We start from the raw sequence: 27,511 nt of genomic DNA on the forward strand, positions 1-27,511 counted from the left end.
AGAATCAATTTGGAATCTAATTAAGGCAAATTGACTTTGCCTAATTACCAAATTTAAGATTCATGTCCTTTAGAACAAGTTTTTCATTAAATTCAAAAAACAGAAATAGTGACGTAAAATAGAGTAAAATAGTTTAATAGTTTAATGAGTTTTGAATATGAAAATGCAATGTATACAGACTTATGAATAAGTGAATGACTTTAATTAAAAGCTGCTTTAAATCAACCCAATTTAATATATACATTGTACGATATATTATTTAATGATTTTCATTGCCCTTTCACCATTTCCAACAGTTGGTATACGGTAGTGCTTTCCAAGCAATGTTTTTCGATATTCCCTTAAAAAATCATCATATGACAAGTAATTTAAATTTTATACAATAGTCAAAAGAAAATGTTAGTACTAAAAACATTATTAATATAAATATTCTGATTTATTAGTTCGATTTCTACAGTGCTCGATTTCTACAATGAAAGAACACGATATATTTCGATTTTATTACAGCTGTGCAGGATTTTATTGCCACCAATACTTCTGAGACTGTAATTGTATTTCTTATAATTAACATCAAACATGAGCAGCACAATCATTAACTATTTTAAAAACGAAGCAATTAGCAATTATTTTTATGAAAAAGTCCTAATTATTCTATTTTACGTAGTAGTTTTGTCTTGTGCTCTTTTAAATGTTCAAAATATATCATTTTAGACATATTTCACTCTTTATTAACAAAATAAATAACGAATGTTATCCAAGAAGTCGATGTGAGTGGAGAAAGAGATGATGATTTACAATTTATACAGGGTCCGTGAATTACCTGTTTTTTTTAAATGCTATAAAAAACTACAGAATTATTTTTTCAAAATCTTATTGAAAAATTAATTCAGTATAATATATGAAAGTACAATTCTCCCGGTTAATAATAGAAAATAATTCATCCAAATGGCTGCCCAACTTCAAAATGGCTGCCCAACTTCAAAATGGCTCCCAAAAAATTCTAAGTGGCTGATAAAAAAGATGGATAGTGGACCAAGATTTGTTTTTAAAAATGCTATTAAAAAAAACTACTGAATATTTGAGGGTACAGAGTATTTGAGAGCATGGCGTCCCCTGACATCATGCCATAATAAAAAATAAACAAATAAGAGTATCCTTCTGAATAAGGAAAAACAATATTTCATATAGAAAATGCTATAAAAACCAACAGAATATTTCTCAAATTTCTTTTCTTATGTATATGAAAGTACAATCCTTTGGAAAATAATAATGTCAAATGGCTGCCTAACTTTTAAATGGACGCCAAGAAATTCTAAATGGGTACCAAAAAAGAATGTTAGTTGGCGGACGCGGACCCTATATTACACCAAATAAATTTACCTATTATTATAATCCACCGCGATCATGAGAACGTAGCCCAATGATGATTTGTGTTACATATAGCCCACAAAGGAGGTCCAATTCTGCATGCGTTCATAAAGGTCGCTTGTTCTAGGTTTTGCTGAATGAATTCAGAACGAGCTGACAGTTGAATGTACACGATGTGCATGTTTAATGAAATAACTATAATTTCAAGTCGCCAATGCATCTTAACAGGTATCTCGATACAAGTTGGTCTATGCAAATCTAACCGAAGACATGCAAATGTCAAATACTTAGAAATAGTGATAGATAATTGAATGCATACAATGACATTTCTTGAGGTATTCAAAAATGTATCATCTGCTACGATAAATGGATAAAGATAAAAAAAAAACATTATAACACCCACAAGTCAAATTAATCACAAGTCTTTGTGTCTTTAGAGATACAGCAGAATAAAAGAAGTTTTAAACCTTTTCTCAAACTTCAGTAGAACTTAAAAACAGGTTAATGAATTCTGTCCTAAAATACACCGATGTTATCCAAAAGATATGTTACGCTTCGTTTTTCATACAAAGTGGTACTAAATACTGTCAAAATGCCACGTATTTGCTGTGCGATCAACGTTTTACACATAAAATGCAACTTCACTCATTTGTTATTATACCACATCACAAAGATGCAGTTATGATAACATTGTTTTTATGACATTTGTGTGTTTTCCAGATAAGGCTTCCCATTTAAACGTCTGACTGCATAGGAACCACATCGTATGAAAGTATTTAGTGCCATTTTGTATGAGAAGCGCTACTTAACATAGCCCCTACGTTACATTGGTCTATTTTACGGCAGAATCAGCTTCAGAATAATGAACTGATCAAAAGTAGTACTTGAAAATTGTATATATATTATGGAATTTTAACACATATATCTGTAAATTGGGTAAATTCTCTAATCTAATAGTCAAATGGTAAATTATCAAACCGTATACGTAATTTATACAATCTGAAAGACAAATATATAATTTTCTAAGGTTATTAAAATCATCGAAGCTTATATATTAACAATATATTATAAGACAACACTAAAACAGGTTTTTCACGAAGATAGAATTGTTTTTTTACGATTTGAAAATAAACAACTTTCGCATAGACAGCATTAATAAAATAAAATGATAATCTTTAAATCATAATTATTAATTGGCTAATTATTATTTTAATTAAATGTACTGAGATAATATTAAAGATGAAATTCAAATTTATTTTTGATTATAAAATATTAATTTATTGGTGATAATTAACAAAATACTATATATTTTCTCATTAATTCTGAAATAGATAAATAACAATTGCAAGATGGTTTCATCGACTGAGGTCTCTTACAGAAATTTTGTATAACGTACTTCATATGCATCACAGTATTCTGAAATTACATATAATTTACTTTTAATTAAATTTTTGTACAATTTTGCTGAAATCATCAACTAACACATAACATACAAAATGATTGATAATGCATTTATATCATATATGTACCCATTCACCCTTCGGCGTGCCTCATTTTCAATTTAAAATTTGAACAAAAATGCATATTTTTTAAAACTAGTCTACCAGTTTTATTGCCTTCCAGTCTACATGTCTACATGACTATCTGCCTACCTCTCTACCTGTCTACCAGTTTACCGGTCCACCGGGCCACCAGTTTACCTATACACCAGTATATCTGTAAACCTGTTTATCAGTCTACCAATTTATCTGCCCACCAAATTACATGTCCACCAATTTTGCCTGTATTTCAATTTACCTGTCAACCTGTTCATCAATCCACAATTTTACGTGTCTACCAATCTGCCTGACAACCCGTATTACATATCTACCAATTTACCTGGCAACCTGTTTATCTAGTTACCAGTTGTTCTGTTTACCATTTAACATATCATCCCATTTACCTATCCACCAGTTAACCTATCTACCAATTGACCTATCTTCCTGTTCATCTGTCTACATATCTATCTACCTACCTGTTTAACTATTTATCTTTTCATCTATTTACTTTTCTTCCAGTTTACCTGTCTACCAGCCTGCTAGTCTACCAATTACCAATTAATTAAAAAAGATATATAATTACTATAATAATTCTTACAAAATAGGGGTTTGTGGTAGGAGGTTGAAAATTTAGGGTTATAGATTTTTATAATGTTTTATTTTATTATTGTTTTACATAATTTATAAAAAACATCAACATTCTTTCAAAAATGAAAGATGGATGATAATCAGAATTGATTAACAGCAAGTAAATAATTTTACAATTAGTACGTTTAAGACTGACAAAATATTCAACACAAGCGTTAAAGATTATGGTTTTGATTAGAATCTGATGTATGAATCAAAAATGGCCAAAACAAAACAATAGAAAATAACCAATTTATAGAGAACACACATTTTTATTAAACATCATGATTTTTCCTTCTTTCCCGTGAATGTGTGAGTTAATTCAAACAATTTGAATAGAACTAGTTTAAAGTTTATACTTAGTTGATACTAGTTGATACTAGTTTTTCATAATACGACGAACGAATATAAGCCTCGAATGCATACAAAAGAATTTACCATAAAAATAAAATTAAATTTTGACAAAATTTTAAATACTTTAGTTCACAGCATGAACCAGCTGGTGCATTATGCAAGACAAGATAGTTTCGTACCACTTTTCATTCAAATGTGAAATCCCAAAAAACTATTAAATATTAATGGGATATAATGATGAGTAAAAATATATAAAAGATAAAACCTCAAATTCGGATAAAATCACCGTAATTTGTATACACAAATCATGTTGCAAAATATTTTATTGTCAATAGTTTCACGACTTGTTAATGCATTATGTCAAAACTGACGCAACCTCGAATGACATATGGAAGCTGCATACATGCTCGAATGCAATAGAGAACACTGCAAAACATATAGTTATTTGCTTGTTAACTTCAACAAATGTACTTCTCAGTACTTATAATTCCAAGTATTGCACAAATAGAAATAGTTGTTGATGCTCACATGCCAATCATTAGTTGAATGATTCGTATTTGCACATGCACACCTGTGTATATTAATAAACTAGAACAAATGTGATTGTGAAACTCGAATATGAGATATTCATACATTACACTTCGCGGAAATAGTATATAATCTTACTACGAAAGGAATTCTTTAAAAATATATGTCTGTAACTTCCCGGAGGGTAAATTATAGTAATGGGACCAAAATCGAAAATCAATTTTTCTGCATATTTTACGTTTCAGAGTTTCAGAAGTTTCTGAGCATTTTCGAATACCTCAGAAAAATTGGATGTGTGTATGTGTGGATACAATTATTCGTCGACGTTTTCGGGAGTACCACTCTACCGATTTGAGCAATCGATTTCTACGAATGGGGATCAGTGCTGATTAGTTCTTGGCAAAATTCGGTCCAGTCGTTACAAAAATACGGAAACAAAAATAATTGCCTCAAGTATCTTAATTAATTGAAAAGCCGCTTTTTAAAATGCAATGCCTAAAATACGTTGGCAAATGTGATCAAAAGTTGGCGCATTTAATCAGATTTGTAAAATGGTGAAAAACTTGATATTTATAAAATCAAGGTACAAAACTACCTTAAAACATCTAGTAAGATAAAACTTCCGGAAAGAATAAATGAATTGAATTTTATAGTGCACATTCGAATATATTTTAACATATTGTTCAATGGAGTGTTAGTGCATAATGACTTCCTGTAAAATTACTATTAATATTTCAAAAAAGAATATATAAATTTAGCACACTATGAATCACAATGCATTGCTACTAATTAATCGCACGTATTGCATCAATTAAAACTGATTCATAGAGAGTGTAAAGTAATTAGAGAATATAACAGGTAGAGCTTATTGTACTCTTGCCAACTCACCTGACTTGCATCGGTGATAAAAATCTACTCCTTTAAGTGTATATAAAACATAAAAAAATCTATGCAAACTACTACAACATAGAGCATTTCTTGTACTTTTACTCTCCTTTAATAAACAAATAAAACCACAATTTGCTCCACTTGTCAATCGAGTTTCTATTTAATACAAATGCACCAACACACACACACACACACACACACACACACACACATATATATATATATATATATATATACTAAAAATATCGGGTTTTAATAGTGATATTTTTTTGGCAAAAGTGTGGATAGAAATGCATTTTTCTTAAATAAGATAAAAAAATAATTATGATGGATTATGAAAAAGTGATTTATTTACTGTAGCCTGAATATACCATAATTCAAGTAATACGTTATATTGAATAGTATGATTTATTACTCTACATTCAAAAAATAATTATAAGAAATCTTTACTTTATTATTTACTCACTGTGCACTTTATTTTAAATCATTACTATTTGGAGCAATGGATATAATATTTAAATTTTTTAATTAAATATATTTAATGTAAATTTAATAGACATACCATAATCTTTTTTGAAGAGAAAATAGTACGAATAATGCCCAAATCAATAATATATTTAAGTAACAACATTCGGATAAACGACTCATGACAGAAAGGCGTATCACTCCAAGAAAGGTCTAGTAATTTTATCATATTATATTATAATTCGATTAATATTGTAATTCTGAATATAAATCTGATTAACGATTCTATTTCTATTCCATTCACTAGAAATACTAGCTTTAAAATATCTTCAGGTTTTAGTATTAGAAATCAGCTTTGATATTTTCGGTGGGTATTAATTTTTGTTAATTATGATCTGCTATTTAATTATTGGAACTAATAATGTTTGGAACAATTTATATACAATACTGTAAAATTTCTCAATTAAATATATTTAATAAAAAGTAAAAAACAATATTAACTATTGGTGTATGGCATCGTGCCTTAAGGCAAATTACTGGAACTTTCTGTAACGTAATGCAATATTAGAGGAATAACAAATAAGTACGGTAGCTTTCATTATTCTTATTTGAGCTTTAAAACATTAGTCAGAATTAAACTTAAAATCCGAAATATTTTCGATATTGAAAAAAAATCTGGAAATTATAAAAAAATTTGTTGTTAATTCTTTTCCTAAAAGCCATCGTTTCGTCAACACAAGCAGAAAGTTTGAAGAATCATTCAAATCGGAAGCATAAATCTCTCAACTCAATTTTCAGCACATTTAGCTTCGTATCTCCAAAACGACCGCACTTGCCCCTGACAAAAACTAATCACCACTTTTCCTTATCATTACGAATTGAATGTTTTCCGAATCATTCAAATCGGTTGTACCGTACGCCTGAAATCTTCGACGAAAAATTGTATCCACACATACACACACATCCATTTAAAAAAACAAAAACACAACACGCATATCATATCTATTTTTTCTAAAGTATGCCAAAGTGTTCATAAACCTCTGAAACCTAAAGATATGCAAAAATGTTCAATTTCGATTTTTGGTCAATAACAATAACTTACCCTTAGGGGAAGTTAAAAAAGCAAAGATTGCTCCATTTTCTTTGAACAGCGATCAGAACTTTTCATTTAATTACGTCGCTCTTTCCGAACACAACCCATCGGTTGCTATCTCTATTTGATGAATTTATTATTTCAATTTCTATAATACTAATAAATTATGTTATTAATACAGTAATGACGAGGAAAGGCCATTTTTACTTGCGTTATTTCCAAATGAAAACGGATTTCGCTACTACTGGACATCGGGCGGGTATCAAACTTCTATAAGAACTATTTTTAGTGCACTATAAATCTATTACGATCAGTAAAATGACCGAAAGACATACACGATCTAAAGTTTCTCAACAATAATTATAATAATTCGACATCCATTTATCCATTACCTTTTTTACCGTGTCTCATAAATAGCATTAGGATTACCTCATACAAGTGACTCTCGGTCTCCCCGAAGTCATGCACGCGCTAGTTGCATTAGTCCGCCGCACTGGGCGGCTTCGTTCTGCAGTCTAGCCGCGGCGCGTTGCGTCATATGCGACTGCATCGCATGTTTTTCCAGCGAATTCCGTGCGATTAATTCGCAACTATCATTTGCATTGTTTGCATAAGACTTTTAGATATCTTACATTCGCGTTTTATGTCGGTATTAAGATGTATATTATTATAAGGCATGTGGGCAACGATGGGAAATGAAGTTATTGTAATTCATAATTGCGCGCACCCATTTCAAGTAGGTACTGATGATATGAATCCGGTTTGAATTTATATTTTATTTGAAGAAATAAGGGAGTTGTATGCTTGCCAAAGATTTACTGAAAGTTTCCGTTTGAATAACAAATACAGTAGAACTCCAATTATCCGAACTCCGACTATCCGAACTCCAATTATCCGAACTCCGACTATCCGAACTCCGACTATCCGAATCGCCGATTATCCGAATCACTTTCAGAAAAAAAAATTGTCCAAAAAAAGTCTAAGTGCGCTATTATTCTTCCACCAGCAAAGCCAGTGTAGGCACATTGTTTGTTTTGATCTGACGGAGATGTTTACAAAACAATGATTTTTATTTCTAAACTTGTACATAAGTACATTTTATTTATATTAAAACATGTGAAAATGCCATGCTTCTTTCATTTAATTCAATAAAAAAATAGTGCAATATCAAAACGTAACTTTTTTTCTCTCCGACGGCAATTTAAAAAAAAACTCCGAATATTTGATTATCCGAATGGGTCCCGATCCCCATTAATTCAGATAATTGGAGTTCTACTGTATCAGTTAACAAAACCCATTTTTTAAGATGTAAATTTTTGGTTTTTGTAAATTTACAGAGTGCGCCATTTATATGTGATCAATGGAAATGTTAAATAACTTTAACAATTTTCAATAAATTTTGATAAACTTTTTTTATTATCAAAGCCTCACATTTTTTCCAAATAGTTTCGAGAAACAACATCGATCAAATGACCCCGTTCAAACAAAACTTCGCTCTTTTTTCGGCATTTTCCATGACATTTGCCAGCATCTCGGGCGATATTTTTTTTAAAAAGTTTATCAAAAATCATTGAAAATTGTTCAAGTTATTCAACATTTCTATTGACCACATATAAATGGGTCGACCTGCAGTAAATGTACATATGTGTATCTATCTTCCATGTGATACACTTAACCCTTTCGCAACGAGCTTTGTCTATAAAGGACATCCACCTTACAACCTGTAGAGTTCTACCATTTTATCGTAATTTTTAGTCCATTGGAAGCGTAAGTTTTATTTTTCCAACACATTTTATTTTTAATATTTTGTTGAACCAGGTCTATTCAGTAGCCCTACTAGGCGACTCGCTGTTCCATATAGCAGAGTAGCATTCACTCTTGCGGAAAACGCTCTTAGCGAAGTGGTTAATCATCAAAAGATCTTAGGACGTAATAATATCAAGCAATTGAATTTTAGATGTTACAATTTCAATAACCTAGCACAAACAAAATGGGTAAAAATTCTTGAGTTATTATATTAGCGCAAGATTTATGCAATGATAGCTAATATAAACAGATTTTTTGCTTCATCATGAACAACTATTTTGAGAATACAAAATTATAAAACTAAATTAAAGATTCGTTAATTAAAAATAAGTTTACACAAAAATATTTACAATGTCTGATTTAAGAAATAATTCAATAGCAAACGAAGCTGAATTGCAAGATTTCTTGTTGATGGAGAAACAAAAAGCTCACTTTATTGCACAGATCCACAAATTGCATATTTTTTGTAGAAAAAAGTGCATATATAAACGAGCAAGTAAATTAGACAACACAAGTGAAACTTGCACTAACAATTAATTGTGTAGTATAAAACGTTTTGTAGATGTTTCACTGCTGATCACAAATAGATTTTGCGCAAGAGAAAATTGGCCGTGGATTATATTATTCAGAGACTTTAGTATGAATAAAATAATAATATAAAAAAAACACATATGGTGGGTAATAAAAAAATGGTCACTCGGTGCTTAAAAAAAGTAATTAAATTAATCTATTAATATAATCAAATGCAGTATGTAGTACGAATAAAATTTTAGTAATACTTTTCACAATAACACACTATAAATATTAGTTTTTTTCTATAAAGCTACTTTATTTCGATATAATTACTATAAATTATATCATTATTTCTTTATCAATAATTAATATTTTCTATTTTATAATTTTTGAAATACTTATGAAAAAGCTTATTGGCAATGGAAAGGTTACTATCGATAAACCTAGATGGCATTGTTCAAATATCTACAAGAATTAATAAGTTAATGAAAAGCGCTGCAATGATATATCAAAACCCTAAATCTCCAAATGTAAATAACATTCGACTTAATACGAAAAGTTGTATAGCAGTAAAACATATTAGTTGAAAAAACAAATAATTACTGTCGTTGAATGAATAAAATGAAAGGTATTGCTAAAATGTCTTATCACAAACGTGTTTTTACTTTTTTCAAATAATATTTTCATAGTAAGTTTGCCTTGCAACTACTTTCTTCTTCAAGAGATAACAAAAAACAACAATTTTATCATCTTAAATGATTGACCAATAGAGGCTGATAGAAAATCGATAAATATTATTTGCAATGTGTCGTTTAATAAATAAATAAAGACACATTAAATAAGTTAGGAAAACGATCGATTAATACACTGAATGACGTTGACTCATGTCAACTGTACTGAGTTGCATTTCTTAATTAAGTTAATTAGTTTTAATTGTACCATTAACATAAAGCAAGGTCAACTACAATGGCTGGCACAAACATCATGTTAGGAATATAAAGGCATGTTGTACGTTCTCCGCTAAATGAATTAAATTAAATAAATTACACACGTAGTAAAAATCTACTAAACGAGCAAAAGACATTACATCAGCATAAATTTTTGTGAAAGATTATATTTTTGTAATTAAAATATTCCATTAGTATTATCATAATCAGAAATTTGAGAAACGTGAGATGAGATTAAGGCTTCATTGAGCATCTGAATCAGCACTTTTAAATTTGCAATTTTTCAGAAATTACAAATAATTCAGATTCTTCAAAAATAATATGAGGAAGGTAAATTATGAACCATTGACTTACCTTCTAAAAGTCAAATGTTAAAAAAACTGACGAAAGTGTGACTTTAAATATCTTCATTAAATAGACAAAATGCAATTGCAATTCGAGAAGCACTTTTATCAAGTATCTCATACGTGCAGAAAAGTTCAACAGCTTAACTTAGTATCTTATGGTTGAAGCTTTTTGAAATAAGAAAACAAAAATTATCTATCACATTTTACATTAGTCTCATTTTAATTATTACCGATTATTTTTAAAATATAATGAACTTGATTATATGTGTTTTCATATTTTAATAAACAGGCACATCTACATCAATACCGAAGTCTATGAATATTAAACTTGATATTGGATGTGTTACAAGTCATTATTCAAATTTTTATACTTACAAAGATATCAGGATCTATATAAATTCATTATTAAATTTTCTATTAAAAAGCAAAAAAATACTATCTTTTCAGAGAAATCTTTACGCTCTTATAGACACTCATACAATAGGAATAAAAAATACATTTAGATAATGAATCAGTAGCGGTACTTAAATTATTAAATTAATTCGAAAATGAGATAATATCAGTTATGATTTCTAACACTTCTTATTAAACAACATTTTCGTTATTGTTGTACTGTTAAAACATACTTTAATTATACAAAATAATTCACCTTCGCAAAATATAATAATATCAATAATAATAATAATGTATTAATACTGTGTACGGATTTAATAGTCCTAGAATTAATTCCATTTTTTTCGGCGTATTCGCGTAAATATGTGCAATATATTATAAATTTTATATTTTTAATAAAACATGCAACAGCAATAAAACATGCCTATAAATGCTTAGTAATCTGTAATAAATAGAGAAATTGTTATGAAGAATAAGTGTGATTATTCTTCAGATAGTATAATATCACAATTCACAAAAAATATGGAAAATAAAATATTATAATCAATATGTTTATTGTTCTGTATGCACACTTATAAGTCATATGTGAAGAAAATTCATGTGAATATTCATATTTAAACACAAGCCACTTTAATCTTCTTGTCAGATCTAAACTTAAGAACAATTTCTTTATTGTCTTGTCTTTCCAAAAGCTCAGAGACAAGAATCTAAGAGAGCCTGAGGATGAAATAAATAACGTTATTTGACATTACTCGAAGTTTACAAAGTACCAGAAAAACAAACAGTGGAAAGTTAAGGAAAAATTTCTGTATATACTAAGCAACTACAGGCACTGGATGAAATTTCAGAAAAAGGTACTTCTAATGAAATCTTAACGACAAGACCTAACAAATAAATATATAATGAAAGCAAATATGGAATATCTGCTATGGATACCCATAACATAGTATGTGCAAGTACATTGAATGATACGTATGGGCATTTTTAATGAATAATTTTCAACCCATTATGTATGTAATAAATATTTATCAATGAACATCTTTTTTGTGAGATGATTATAGACTAGTGTAAAAACCTATTTTTGCAAAATTATAAAAAATTGTGATGCATCAAAAGCAAGATTAAAAGAGTATTTACGGCTTTACACGGTGTTTTTAATATCCTTAACAATTTAATTCTGTAAATTCATTCAACTTTATATCGGCGAATCAAGAAACAGTTACATTCAAAATTGAAACGAATCGCCATAGAACCAAAATTATAAATTATAGTTCGTATAATTACACATAATTAAAGTATGATATTTTACAAATTCATTCCATCGTAATTTAACAGCACTTTTGGAAAATTGGGATATAAGGTAAGAATTAAATTAGTTTTCTACGTAAGACGAGTTTAATTCAATATTCTCGAGTAAAGATGGACTAAAGATCAAAATTGTGAAGGTTCGAAAAAGCCGAATATTTTTGAAAAATATTTAATGTTTTCATTGCATTAATTCAGATAATCCTAACACAGAAAAAATAAAAATAAATTACATCACTCTGAAGTCTTATTTAATGGCGCTTAAAGGTACGCGGAGAAAAGCTCCACCACCATTATTTTAGTAAAAACAAGTACAGAAGTTTTGAATAATACTATTTTAAAAAATGCATAAGATGTATAACCAGCAATCATCTTAATTCTTACGACGGCGCTATCAATAGATGAACCGTTATAGTATAAATATTCATAACAAAAGTTTTTTTTAATTAATTAAAATTGAGACATTGAATCTGATCTAACCAGACGTAAGTACTTTTTATCGGGTAAAAATGGACAGACAACAAATTTTAGAAACTCGGTAAAAAACCTACTTCTATAATAGTGTATTAGCTAGGATTTTTACTGAACATAGTTTGATAGTTGTTTATTTGACTGTATAATTACTGAAAATCGAATTGAATCTTTGTGGACCGCCCTACCCTATCTTTTGTTCTCAATACAAGAAAATATAGTGAACATTCTCATAAAATTTTTCGAAAACGGAAAAATGAGGAAATTTATATTTTAATACCCCTTGGCCTACATTAGTTATTTTATTAGAACCCATGAGTTTGATCTCATGTATCTATTAATATCGTAAAATACATACACAATAATGGTAAATAATATAAATGATTCTCTCCATTATATTTTTTTCAAAACCAAATGATGAAAGAAAATTAATAGAAAAATTCATATAACGTTATGGTGCAAAGCTGAAACCGCAAGTTTTTTGTGAAAATCGTCTTTATGCGAAATCAAGCAACTTTCCCGTAATATTGTGTCTATTTAAACAATGCAATGAATCGTTGACACTCGTTACTTTCTATTCGCAATCGGGTTTAAGAGAAAAAATAACTAAATTGCAGTTAGTTAAAACCATTCTCGCCGCAGCAGTTAATAAATCAAGTTTTCCATTGAAATAATTTATATGAAGAGTCAATCGATTTAACTGTGCGCGCACTTGATAATTAAGCAACTTAGCGAGGTGCACTTAGTACTTTCTATACAATATATAAACTTTTACATAATTAATTTCAGCATTACATGAATTGTTTGTGTATTTCACTGAACAAAATAAGTAATTATAAACAAAGAGTTAGTAAGAATATAGTTTAAAAACTATGTTAGAAACTCGATTCAATTTTAATTCCATCTTGCATTCAATCTTGAGACAATTGCATATGCAAATTTCTTAAGCAATATAGTCGCCAAAATAGATAACCAGCGTTTATCCGGCATTAGAATTTTATGTTAATTGCTTTACAGCTAAAATTGTTTGGCAGGTAAAATTTACTGCAATTTGTTACCAAGCGTTGTAATTGTGTACAAAACATTTTATTATGGCAACATTTTTATTTCCAATATTTTGAGCGTTAGAAACCAAACTTGATCTGTGTAATATTTCATGCCAAATTCACTAGAATTTCATTGATATTAAATCATTTATTCACATCAGGGGATATAGCTCAGTGGTAGAGCATTCGACTGCAGATCGAGAGGTCCCCGGTTCAAACCCGGGTGTCCCCTATTTTAGTTTCTATATAATATAAATATTTAACATGTAATATTTTATGTAGTTTATTTAAACAAAGTACCAAATATATTTTTTTGCATTAATTGTAGTTATAATTTTCATGTTATTAGTTTAAACGAAAATTATATGAAGTTTGACAAATGATTTTTGTTTCGGTTAGCAAGTGACAGTATCATGACTTAAAAAAAAACTGTTTACACACATATATTATACTTTTTTCAAATTTGGTCATATTCGATTCAGCATGGCTTGAAACGTCGAGAAAACATAAAATTAGCAAATCGTTTTTTTTTTGTTGAAAACAAACTTCTCCTCGGGGAAGTCAAAAATATATATTTGTAACAAAACATGACACAAACTATAAAAAAACTGAATTATATTAACAAACGAAAAATAGAAGGAGCACATATTGCCCTCCTATATTTTATGTTATTAATAGCGGTGCATTCTGGACACTGATCAAGGTTACAACGCAAGTGTAGTCACGCACGTGTAGTGAAGGAGTGGGAGAGGGTTGTGAGAAACAGAGAAGAAATATAACGAACGAAAGGTTCTAAAACTGTATAGAATTACTTTTAATGAAATTTATGATGACTTTGTAACTGTACATGACACAAACAAATGAGACAACATGCCAACATGCCAACATGCCAATAGAGTATATAATGTCCTTTTACGGCTGACAATTGTAAATTCCCCAAATTTACTAAATGTCCTTAACTGGACAGTTCTAAATACAATTGAGAATAAAAAAAATAACAATGACAAAGATAGTGCTAGAAAAACCTATGCAAGCTAATGATGTTATTATGATAGCTGTAAAACTTGTAAGGCTTAAAACTAATGATGTTATTATCATAGCTGTAAAACTTGTAAGGCTTAAAACTAAATGATTAATTTTTTCCAAATCACAGTCAATTTTAATGTGACCCAGGCCCTCTGTCTAGTGGCTTTTGCGCATGTGTGCTAGTACTAGCAAGCATGCTTTCTAATCTACATACGCCGTAGTAATTATGTTAATCAGATGTTTATTTGTATCGTGTTAATGCGACTGTGGAGCAGAACGAACGCCCTTCGCAACGTTCGCTCGGGAAACAATTAAGACGATTTGATAGTGCTGTCAAACTAATTGAAAGTCGTACCATTTTAATAAATATTAATTATGCTCAAGAATAAGAGCTGCATTGGAATAGATTAATAAGAAGTACTGTCGGACACTGGATGAAGATATAGACTTTTGACGAGCACATGTTGTCAAAACACTGAAACTATTAAAATCTTTTCTGAAGATATCGAGCACCACACCACTTGCAATTTAAATATATCTTATATATAAAAATGGATCGCAAAATGTGTTGGTAAGCGCATAACTCAACAACGCCTGGACCAATTTGGCCAATTCTTTTTTTAAAATGTTCGCTGAAGTCCAAGAATGGTTGTTACGGCGAGAAAAAAACGAGTAATTGCCGGGAAAACCCTAAAAACAGCCCTTTTCTTCTTTAATCGAGTAGGCAACGCAATTTGTAAAAAAAATAATGATCTATGTCATGACATTTTGTGTAGTTTTTGATATTATAATTTTGAATATATTTATATAAACATAAAAATATCTTTCTATTAATCAAGCTATATTGGCAGCCAGAAACATTGATGTAAATTAATTAAATTTCAAAATTCAGGAACAAATTACAGGCGAAACAGTTGATTCGGCAAGTAACCAAGACGATCCACCGGAGTTTTTAAACTCGCTGGATTTGCTAGGATTGTCACCTCACAATCTTCAATTAAAGGCTGTTAATGTTCAGATTCGATCGGCAATTATAATGTTGCGAAATATCGACCAACTATATTCAAAGGATAGTATAAAGCAGAAGATGTTCTCGCACCATGCATCTCAATGCGTTTCCAGTGCGTTTATGGTATCATTAAGTGTTTGTGGTATTAATTGAGAAAACCCATGTTTCTCACATGGAAAATTGTATGTTGTTTGTTTCCGTATTGGAAAACCATCAGATTTGTTTGTCTATGCGCCAGGTAATCAAACAAAAAACATAGTTTATCACAAAGCACTACAATGAAAATTGAACTGATTTTTGAATTATGGTTTACATTATTAAAATTACTTACTTTTAAATGCTTATAGTGTTTTATTTAATTATTTTTAATTCACACCGAATTATTACCAGGGTGACGGTTCTGTTCAGGATAATTTTTTGCAAAGAATAGAAAAAAGATAGGCACAAAACACCGCCACATTACATTTTTTTTTTGACAGGACGAAGTCTGTCGGGCCGGCTAGTTGTAAATAAAAATAATAAATTACAGTAAATAATAAAATATTTATATTATAATTATTTGATAGATTTAGCTTCAATAAAAACATTCATTTGCAAAAAAAAAATTGTACAAAAAGGTAAATCGTTACCGTAGATAAGTAAGAAGAGAGGCTCTAAATTCGATCCTTGAGGCACACCCAATCTAATCTTTGATTTATCGGAAATTATTTGCTCGTGATCAATATTTAAGTATAGGCTTTTTGATTGGACTAGTAGGATTCCAATAGTCTCAGTCAACTTCCACAAAAACCATAGTTATGACCCGATTTGTTGATAACATTATAGAAAGAGTTTGTGATCAACTAAATGCAGCCAAAATCTGTTAAAAATTACTTGTTTGTAGATAATTTCGAAAGACCAGGATTATAATTAGATATTTGCTATTTCAGACCGATATATTAAAAAGATGATAAATGGTTTAAAATTTGCATATTTGAATAAAATAATACGTTGATATGATGTAAAGTTGAGTTAATGCTAATTTACAAAGTATTATTTACAAATTATTTTTCTGATTGGTCCGATTTTGTGGGTTTAAGTGACATCCCATTACATTTTTGTTCAATCATTTGGTTGAATTGCGATTTGGCGATTTAGATTAATAATCTAGGAAAAATAATTTCTTGGAAGAAAAGATGAATATTTGAGGGACAGGATACATTACAATAAGCGATTGATATAAAATGTAATTAAGGAATTAGTTTTTATAATGGTTATCCTGTGTGAAAGGTATTAAAATATATTTATATTATTTGCTTAAATCAGAGTTGAGCCTTAGGCGTTAACAACCATACATCTTTAATTTATCAAGAAGTCTTTTATAAGAAATACTATAAAATGCTTTAGTTTAAACAGATCGCAAAATATTGCTGTACAAAACGTGGCTTTTTCGAAGGAGTCAATGATTTTGTAAACTAAACTGTAAATTGAGTGAAAAGTAAAATGATTTTTACGAAATCCATGCTGATTCTTTAACAAAATGTTATATTTATTGAGAAAAGACGTGAATCTGGCTTGCAAAATTTTTCATTTACTTTGTCGAAAGAATTTGAAAGCGGAATGGGATGGTAATTATCTATACCATCTCTATTATTTTTTTATAAATTGTATAAACTATGCAATGCTTGAAGTAGGATGGTAATATAAGAAATATTTCGAAGCATTTAATCAAACCTAGCATACATTTTTCTATGAAAAAATGAATAATTTGAAGAAATAGTAAAATAATAATAAATTTCTATAAAATGAAATATTGTATATTGTATATTGTAAAAATATTTCCTACATAATAATATAAGTGATTTAATCAATAATATTATATCAAATTATAAAGATTGCCTTCAAAATTAGTTAGGAAGTTACATATTTGGAAATAAAAAATTGTAATTATCAAATAAATGAACACATTTTGAAGCATTTTCCTCAAAATTACTGACGTATTCTATATTGATAATATGGCAATGTTGATACTAATTAATATATTTTAGTAATCGTAAAATTATAATTATCAAACCATACTATCTCGGTATTTTTTTTATTAAAGCATATTAGAATCATTAGCTAAAATGCACCTTTCTGTAAAATTTGAATGAATATTGTCTCACGTTGATACATTCTGTTGCCAATTTGTTCTGCTAAAAATATTTTTGCAAAAAAATAATAAAAAAAATGATAAAAATATTGTCAACTTGATAATCACAGCAAACCTCTAGACAGAGAAGTCTAGATTTGTTCTAAATTCTTCGACAGGTGGAATATAACACCAAAAATAATTATTTATCCCATGCTACACGCAGGCAACTATATTTTATCAATGATTTTAGGTCTTTATCATTGTACTTCTACTATTTAAATTAAATTACTTCATTGAGTTTACCAGAAACTCCAATAATTTATGATGTTTTCTCTATAAAATGGAAAGGAATAGTTCGTTCTTTGGTTAATTCAATTCAGCATACAATATTTGTAATATTTTGTTCTCATATGTTGGAAACCTTAAATGATTGATGATAATGACTCAATGAGTTAAGCTTCATAAGATATCAGAAGTTATATATTAGTGCTGTACATAAATCAAAGTTCATTAAGAAATTCAATAACAGATGGAATTCTTAATAAATCTAATACTAATTACTGTTAGAGTATACCAACTAAGATAATAAAATATAATTTAAAAGGCTTGTAAATTTAAATTACATTATGATTGGTAGAAGGTACTGCAATAAACCCAAATCCAATTCAAACAATCAATTGAGCAGTTAACTATCTAATGAATAACCTTATTAATTTCGAAATAGTTCAATACACTGAGATGATTTGTAGTATTAGCAAGGCGCAGCCGTCGGGGCAAAACCAGCCGACAGCACTTTCGTGTTGACTTTTAGAAGAGACAGGTGTTTTTTGCATGGAGGAGAATCGGCGGTCTAAGACGTTGACCTTTTCTCGTGATTGCAGTTGTGCAACACCTGAGCCTGAGTCGTTAGCTAAAGGCGGCTCAACACCCGACCACTAAGTACAATCAGCGATCGCTTATTATCTATTAGGCCGCATTCTCATGTCGAAGAAATATAGGCATTAGCTATGATTTTTTTTATTCACGCTTTATTTAGCAATCAGAAATATACAGTATTTCTTGTATTGTAATCAAGATAATCTCCACTGAAGTTTTCTTCTTATCTGGTTATGCATTGTCCACTGGCCAGGTTCTCTTCAACCTTCACCTCGGTCCAGTTTGTAATAATTTGTGCGCTAATTGGTTAGTATTTTCTAGTTTAAATATAGTTCATTTCGTTTTGTCTTGTACCCATGGCCGTTAAAAAAATTGAATAATTAATATATACATGTTGATCACACTTTCTATAATATAATTATAAAGACATGCGTCCATCTGTCCTTTGTCTCATAATGATTCCTGCATAGTAAGTTACGGACCGTAGACGCAGACTAACAACTAGTTTGGTGAAATGGCATCGCACCTTAAAACAAATTGCAACTCATTTCATTTTTAATTAAAAATTTTGATAAAACCAGATTTTTTCTGAGAATTTTAAGAATATTGAAATTATTTCAAAGCGATCGCGCTGCTTTAGAGCCAAAATATCGAAACGCGTAAGCGCCAATTGGCAGCCAAACGGTTAAGAATTATAAATCTTTGTACGGAACCCATAGAAATGTAAACAAAATTTGTAATCATTATTAAAATGTGTATGAAATATCTGATAATTTGATATGCATATGTCTAGTAATAACTTTTGACCGCACAATGGTATTTTTTTAAAAAAAAATCTCTGTGTCTCCGAAACCGCTAGACTTCCCTTGCCTTAATTTAACAATTTTTCATTCTGTCAATGCAAGCTATTTGTTTTTTTGAATCATTCAAATCGGACGGTCTCTCAAAATATGCATTTTTTGCACTTTTTTCGAACGGCCGCACCTGCCTATGCCAAAAACTAATCAGCACGTCTCCCCATCAATACGAATCGAATGCTTTTAGAACTATATATTATTAGTAACGAAATCGTCGAAATTTGTATCCGAACAAAATTAGTATTTTCTGTACTTTTTGCTTCGTATCTTCGACTGGCTGCTCATGCCTTTGCCAAAAACTAATCAGCACGTCTCCCCATCAATACGAATCGAATGCTTTTAGAATTATTCAAATCGGAAGATCAGTGTTCACAAAATCGTCGACGAAAATTTGTATCCCAACAAACACCCACACATACATATATCCATTTTTTCTTTGCCAAAATGATCACTTTTGAAATATAAAGATAAATAAAAAAATTTTTTTCGACTTTTTTGCGATTACTATAAATTACCCTATGGGAAGTTAACTAGAAAAATGTGTTCATGCTTAATATACACAAATATATGACAATGATTAGTGAAATTGTATTACAATTTTTCGTAATTCGCAAAAACAGTCTTGATTATAAGTTTTTTTTAAATCATAAAATAAAATAAATATATTTTATTCTGTGTCAATCAAACAATTACATAAATTTTACAGTAAAAAAATATGTTTGCATTATCTGTATTAGAATCGCTGAAGAAAAAAGTTCCGTAATTTGTACTCGTATATGGGTCATTCTTTTACAAACCGGACACTTTTTAACCTTGACATTTTAGAATTGTCTGAAAATTTGTTTACAGATACTATTCATAAAATCATTTGACACGTATTTCAGGATTTTGCTGAAAAAAAATTTTTGACGTAAATATTTACGATTGAAATATGGATTTTTTGCTCAATTTCTATGAACATCATCTGCGGTAAACTAATTATCTCCGGATGTGCTGATCCGATCAGTATTATTTTTTTTTATTACACTCGTATTGAAGTGAACTTTGTAATGATTGAAAAAATTTTTTTTGTTTTTGCAATTTTCTTAACAATAACAACCCTTAAATATTTACAAAGGTTTTACTCGGCCTTTACCCGAATTGAATCGATCCAAAAAAAAACATATATTTTCTTTTTTTCTCTGCAACAAAATTCTTTTTACAATTTGTTGGAGGTTTTGTTACATCGAAAGATATTAAATATTTTCAAGCGCGAGCCGCGCTTTTCACGTCGTGGACCTCAAAGACTTGTACTCATTTGTCACTTTCGAATGACAATCTTATTGTTTTTCGGTTGAAAAATATTTTATAATTTCGCTTCTGGCGAAAAATGAACATATAGTCGAAAAAAAACATTAGGGGAGAGCGGAGCTTAATAGTTCGTGGGTAAAGAGATCCACTGCCAATATCTCAAAAACAAGTAAAGTTAGAATTTTTTTAACAACAATATTTGAATGTAGACGGATTGTTCAGTTAGATTTTTCTAATAATAAAAAAATGTTTTTCAGCCACTTTTTTTAAATTCGTCATTTTCCGTCTTCATTCCGTAGCCTGGATAAAGAGGGATCGACTTATTTTTAATTTTAATAGAATTTTACGTAATAATAGCTAAATTTCATAGCCAATGTAACATAAAAATTTCATTCGTATATTTTTATAAAGAAAATACCAGATATACCTTTGATCTGATGCTTTGTCAGAAATATTTATCAGCAGAGTTAATTAACTATTAATTTATATATAATTATATATATCAATATATCTATTGTAAAATAGCTTCTTTCTAACTCAATTTAATTTTTTATTTACTATTTCCTTATTATTTACACCTAGGCCAGTATGAAGGTGTGGTTGACTCTGTTTACCCCACCCACATGTAAGCTTTAATATAGATTATATCAGAAAGGGTTGAAGCCAACTTAAATATTCCTCTACATTCAAATATTGTTGTTAAAAAATTTCTAACTTTACTTGTTTTTGAGATATTGGCAGTGGATCTTTTTACCCACAAACTTTTAAGCTCCGCTCTCCCCTAATGTTTTTTTTCGACTATATGTTCATTTTTCGCCAGAAGCGAAATTATAAAATATTTTTCAACCGAAAAACAATAAGATTGTCATTCGAAAGTGACAAATGAGTACAAGTCTTTGAGGTCCACGACGTGAAAAGCGCGGCTCGCGCTTGAAAATATTTAATATCTTTCGATGTAACAAAACCTCCAACAAATTGTAAAAAGAATTTTGTTGCAGAGAAAAAAAGAAAATATATGTTTTTTTTTTGGATCGATTCAATTCGGGTAAAGGCCGAGTAAAACCTTTGTAAATATTTAAGGGTTGTTATTGTTAAGAAAATTGCAAAAACAAAAAAATTTTTTTCAATCATTACAAAGTTCACTTCAATACGAGTGTAATAAAAAAAAATAATACTGATCGGATCAGCACATCCGGAGATAATTAGTTTACCGCAGATGATGTTCATAGAAATTGAGCAAAAAATCCATATTTCAATCGTAAATATTTACGTCAAAAATTTTTTTTCAGCAAAATCCTGAAATACGTGTCAAATGATTTTATGAATAGTATCTGTAAACAAATTTTCAGACAATTCTAAAATGTCAAGGTTAAAAAGTGTCCGGTTTGTAAAAGAATGACCCATATGTATAACAATTTTAATTTAATGTATCGATTAGCAAATTAAATTGTACTGTTTCAACATTTCAATCATTTTAATGTTGTATTAATGATGTATTAGAATTTTTTAAAATGAGAATTTCATAAAGACTTAATATTAAGTTATTTACGATCTCTCATCATATTTCACTTAATTAATTCAAAAATTAATAGCTTCTGATTAGCATTTGCAATTTAATTCATAATGGTTTAGCAATTATTTATAGTGAAAAACAAGAGACATGAATTTAGTATTTTATATAAATATTTTTTATATTAGTTTAGTACTCATACTATAATGAAAGCATTATAGTATATAGATGCAAAATTTATATTAAATGTTTAGTATATTCAAACTTAGCACGTTAATCGCCATATCGGTCATGTGTTGAGGCAAAGAAGTTCTACATGAGCCATCTCGGTCTCGGAAATAAAAGATTTGATAGAAGAAGGACAAAAGTGTTCATATAGCTCTATGTCAATATATGTATTATATGTTATATATTATGTATATAATATGTCATTATATGTGTTTCCAGAAACTTTGCAAAAAAAAAAATATTTTGATACTTAATTCCTTGATTCACTAACTAAATTATCTAATAAAGTTACTATCGCTCATGTAAAAAAATGATATTATCGTGGTGATTAACGTGTTAAACATGTACTTTCTCTCATAGTTTTGTTAGTTGTTCCTGACTTTTGTATTTAGATATGTGTAATTCACGACTTAGTTGTCTCCTAAATTTTAGCTTTTTTACATAATAATAATAATAATAATTTTATAATTTGCATTGCATTCTCAAGACCATGTTTCTATATGTTTTATTTTATATGGTAACAAAATAAAAAAAAAAAAATTTACCAAGCATTACGATAAATCATTGAACAAGACATTGTCTTGTCACTCCAATTTTATGATAGAATAGAAAGATATGTCATAACTCTTTCATTTGCTCACAACCGGACAAATAATGCAGTAATAATAATAATACTAGTCGCTATATTGCAAAGCTTAAGAAAGTATTATTGTATTACAGAAAAGGTATTTCAAAAATGTAAGACAGTTTTTTTTTATATAGTTTACGATATACTACATCCTGTAGTATATTGATTTGTGATAATCGTATATAGTCTCATCATTAACAATATCATCATCAAGGTTTTAAATTCAAATGTTATTTATTAGTGCATTTATTAGACATTTGTTTGTTGAAGCTGTTTCTATATTTTTCTTGTTTTATATTTCTACCATTTTTGTATTTTTTTCTTTGTAAGTTCATTATAAATTTCTATCAACTACTCTAAATGTTTGTATGATTGTGCCATTAAGTTAAAAATACTTAATAAACGTAATAATGAATCACAAAATTTTACACAATTTGATTTGGACCTTGCGTTGCTTTAATTACAATTTCTTAAAAATCTGTTCACACACACGCACACACACACATACTTTTTCAAAATGTGGTCTCATTCGATTCAGAATGGCTTGAAATGTCGAGAAAACATAAAATTAGCGAATCGGATTTTTTTATGAAAACATAAACTTCTCCTTCGGGAAGTTAATAAAAAAATATTTTTCGAATAATCTGTCAAATTTCATGACTTTTGAGCCGGAACATTGTTTATTCCAGAGATATATAATCAAATGCATAATGTCAACGATGATAGAAATGAACTTCATTCAAATTAAATTAACCTTCTACGGTCTGTATATCTTCTATCCGAGCGATTTTGGTTTGATCGATCATTTATTTTTTCTTTTATGAGAATAACAAGCCAAAATACCCAGTATATTACAAAAATTCAGATATTACAGATAACATGAAAATTTTTATAGAAAAATTTAATTTGTACCAGCATTAATCTTTCAATAGTCTTTCAAATAAGGTTACACATGGGTGCCTTGTTTACAATATTATTCCATACTATGACCATGAATTTGTATATTTGTATTGTATATTTTATTTGTATTATTTTAATAATTTGTAATGCAATTATTTGCAAGCAGATAGTATGGATAGACCTTGCAGATGAATAGAATTGGCATTTACCTCCTTCTCAGAAATTTATGGTGCTTCGTGACTAAAAAGCTAATTGCGCCTTTGACATTTTGTGTGATTTTTCATAATTCGAAATAATAATATAAATGATAGAAGTGAATTTAAAATTATATGCAAAATTTGCAGTATAATCTTACATTATAATCAGTTATAATCTCCAATAATTATCAATATGAATTGGTAGTAATATTTTAATTATTAAGATAAATAACTATTTATATATTACCAATAAAAATAAAATGATACACAAATTAGAAGAAAAATTCTGCAATTCATATAATTCCTAATTTGAAATAAATGAAGTTTCATTCTAACCGGATTGTCTAATTATAAGATAAAGTTTAGATATCTGTAGCTACAAACTGAATTGCATTAATTTATTAATAATTAAAGCATATAATTTATAAATCTTTTGACTACAAAGAAAATTCTTTACATTTAATAATACAAAATTATTTCATTTAATTTTTTGATCTGTAACTATAAATAAAATACTATAGATTTAATAACAATTAAATTATTTAATTCATTTTAATTATATAGATTTATAAACAATTTGAAATAATAATTCGAATTATTTAAATTATGAATGCAATTCAATTTCATTTCATCAAACAAACTTCTGTTGTTTTAATAATGAATGAATTATTTAATTCATTTATCTTTTACTAACAACAAAATTCTTTAGATTTGCAAATAATAAATAAATCATTTAATTTGTGTTTTTTATTCAATCAATCGTTTAATTTAGTTTGATTATATGCATTTAATACTAATGAATTTATGAATACGTATAACAACAACAAAATTCTATAGACTTAAAAATAAATGAATTTTTTAATTAATGGATCCGTAACTAACAACAAAATTCTATAGATTTGATAATACTAATTAAATAATTTAATTTATCATTTAGTTTGTATCACATATACAAACAAAATAATATTGATTTAATAATAATTTAATCATTTAATTTATTAAATGATAACTACAAACAAAAGACCATGGATTTATATTATTAATAATAAATAAAATATTTAATTTAGCTATCAGTAACTACAATTAGATTAGAAATTCTATAGATTGCCACAATGATATCATAAAAATATGCACTATTTGAACATGATAGCTTTATTAAACTTGATGCATTGAAAGAAAAAAAATTCAACAAAATTTTTAGAAAAACAATTTGTTATATGTTATTATAAATATTTAAACTATTTTTTCTGTCACAGATATATGACTGGCATGGCCCTATATTAAGTTTTTTCTTCTTCTACCAAATTGCGTATGTCAGACATTGGGTACGGCGGAGCACAAAAGCCCAATTTGATTTTGAGCAATTATTTTATGAAAACCAAACCAATTACATCACAACAAATAACAGACATCAAAAAAACCACTATCTGATTATGTTCAGTAAAACTCCCAGATAATCTATCATTGTAAAAATGTGTTTTTTTACTGTTTTTTTTTTTATTTGTCACCTGGTCCTTTTTGCCTCATGAGTGGGGTAAAATGGGACAGCCATGGAACACAGATCCAATGTCTTATTACAAATTTTAAAGGGATTTTTACGAAATATTAGCTACCTTATTCAACCAATGCAAAATATAATCATGGATACATTTTTATGGCATTTCGGGGATTAAACTGTATATGTCCTTGAAATAGTATTTTGTCAGAAATATTCATCAGCAGAGTTGGAGTAAGTATTTATTTAGTTTATCTCTCAAAATTGCTTTTTTTACATTATTTACCTTTTTCTTTCATATTTTTAATGTGTACATTAGAAACTCCGATTACAACGTTATCACTCCGATACAACTCCTCTCGTGGAGTGAATCTGAGCGGAGTTGTGTCGGAGATTTTGTCAGATCCGACTTTCCTTAACTGGTATCAAATCTGTCACTGCGTTTTTGCTTTGAGAAGGAAGCGGTCGGTTTCTCGTCTCACAGGCAGTTTTATGACCTTTTAGGCATAAAAGTCAAAATAATGCTATTCTGTATTTTCCAGAAAATACAAAAATATTACTTCAAAGATACAGAACAATGAAATTGTATTCAAGTGTGAATAGCTCAAATGTATAATTTATTGCATAGTATGGAGTCATATTTCTAGCTACGACAATCTTTGGCCGTGAATGATTGCAATCAGGAATATACATACCAAAAAATACACGGAACGAAATATATTTAATCTGGTTTTTCCATAGTCTGAAATAACAATACTGTACAGTGTAAAATTTAACAGTGTTATCAATAGTATTTAAGCGGCAAAAAATATTTAGTATTATATTATTACTTTCACAATATTATATAATTAGCATATTGCTAATAGAACTACCCGATATAATATTAATTCTCGAATGGAAATAGCAGAAGATACATAAACAATGCAGTATAGATCACATTTGTGTCAAGTATTTCGGTTTCAAAGTTGTCGGAGTCGTGGAGTTGTTAAGCGGATATAACTCCTTCCTGAAGCGGAGTCAAATTCTAACCGATTCGGCGTCGGATATGATAAGCTCATTTTTAGTGTACATCTTTGCCAAGGTTCAGTCGGTCCCTTTTGTCCCATTCACGTGTAAACTTTTACAGAGGATATTAAAAAAAAGGTTGAATCTAACTTGAAATTAATAATACATCTTATAAAATAATGAAATAATTTAAATATATATATATATATATATATATATATATATATTAATACTTAAAAATTATATTAATCCTTTCTACTCGCGAATTCCGAGATCTATATGAATTTTACCGCCGGAACGGCGGCATCCGAGTGGAGAGGGTTAAGCTCTCGAAAACTAAACAACGGTGCTTATATAAAAAAACTAACAACGAAAGAAAATACTTTTGTTATGGATTTTCAAACATTGTCGTTTATCTCCGGTTATCAACGTCATAAAAATCAAGGTGATGACTGATTTTTCCCTCTACTATTTAATATTGTTGAAAAATCTCTTAACTTTACTTGTTACTGGTATATCGATAGTCGACCTTCTTACCAGCGAAACTTTAAGCCCCGACTCTACCTTATTTAAATTATTTTATTTATGGATCTTTAACTGCACCATTTTCTCATAGTACAAAAATAAAATATCATAATAAATGTTTGTAATGGGAAATCTAGAAACGTCTCTGAGATGATATGCAACA

At 28.8% G+C, this 27,511-nt stretch overlaps 1 protein-coding gene and 1 non-coding gene across 2 annotated transcripts in view; one reads left to right on the plus strand and one right to left on the minus strand.

The window, feature by feature from the left end:
• LOC113367101 (dentin sialophosphoprotein-like) overlaps positions 1–27,511 on the minus strand; it is a 217,884-nt gene that overhangs the window by 46,027 nt on the left and 144,346 nt on the right. The gene's annotated exons all lie outside the window — the stretch shown is intronic.
• On the plus strand, positions 13,850–13,921 carry Trnac-gca. Its single transcript has one exon. It is a non-coding gene; the product is annotated as a tRNA-Cys (tRNA).

The sequence above is a fragment of the Ctenocephalides felis genome, unplaced genomic scaffold, assembly GCF_003426905.1.
Source record: "Ctenocephalides felis isolate EL2017-DRISC unplaced genomic scaffold, ASM342690v1 CF-g0.4_SCAFFOLD_01170, whole genome shotgun sequence".
Lineage (NCBI taxonomy): Eukaryota > Metazoa > Arthropoda > Insecta > Siphonaptera > Pulicidae > Ctenocephalides > Ctenocephalides felis.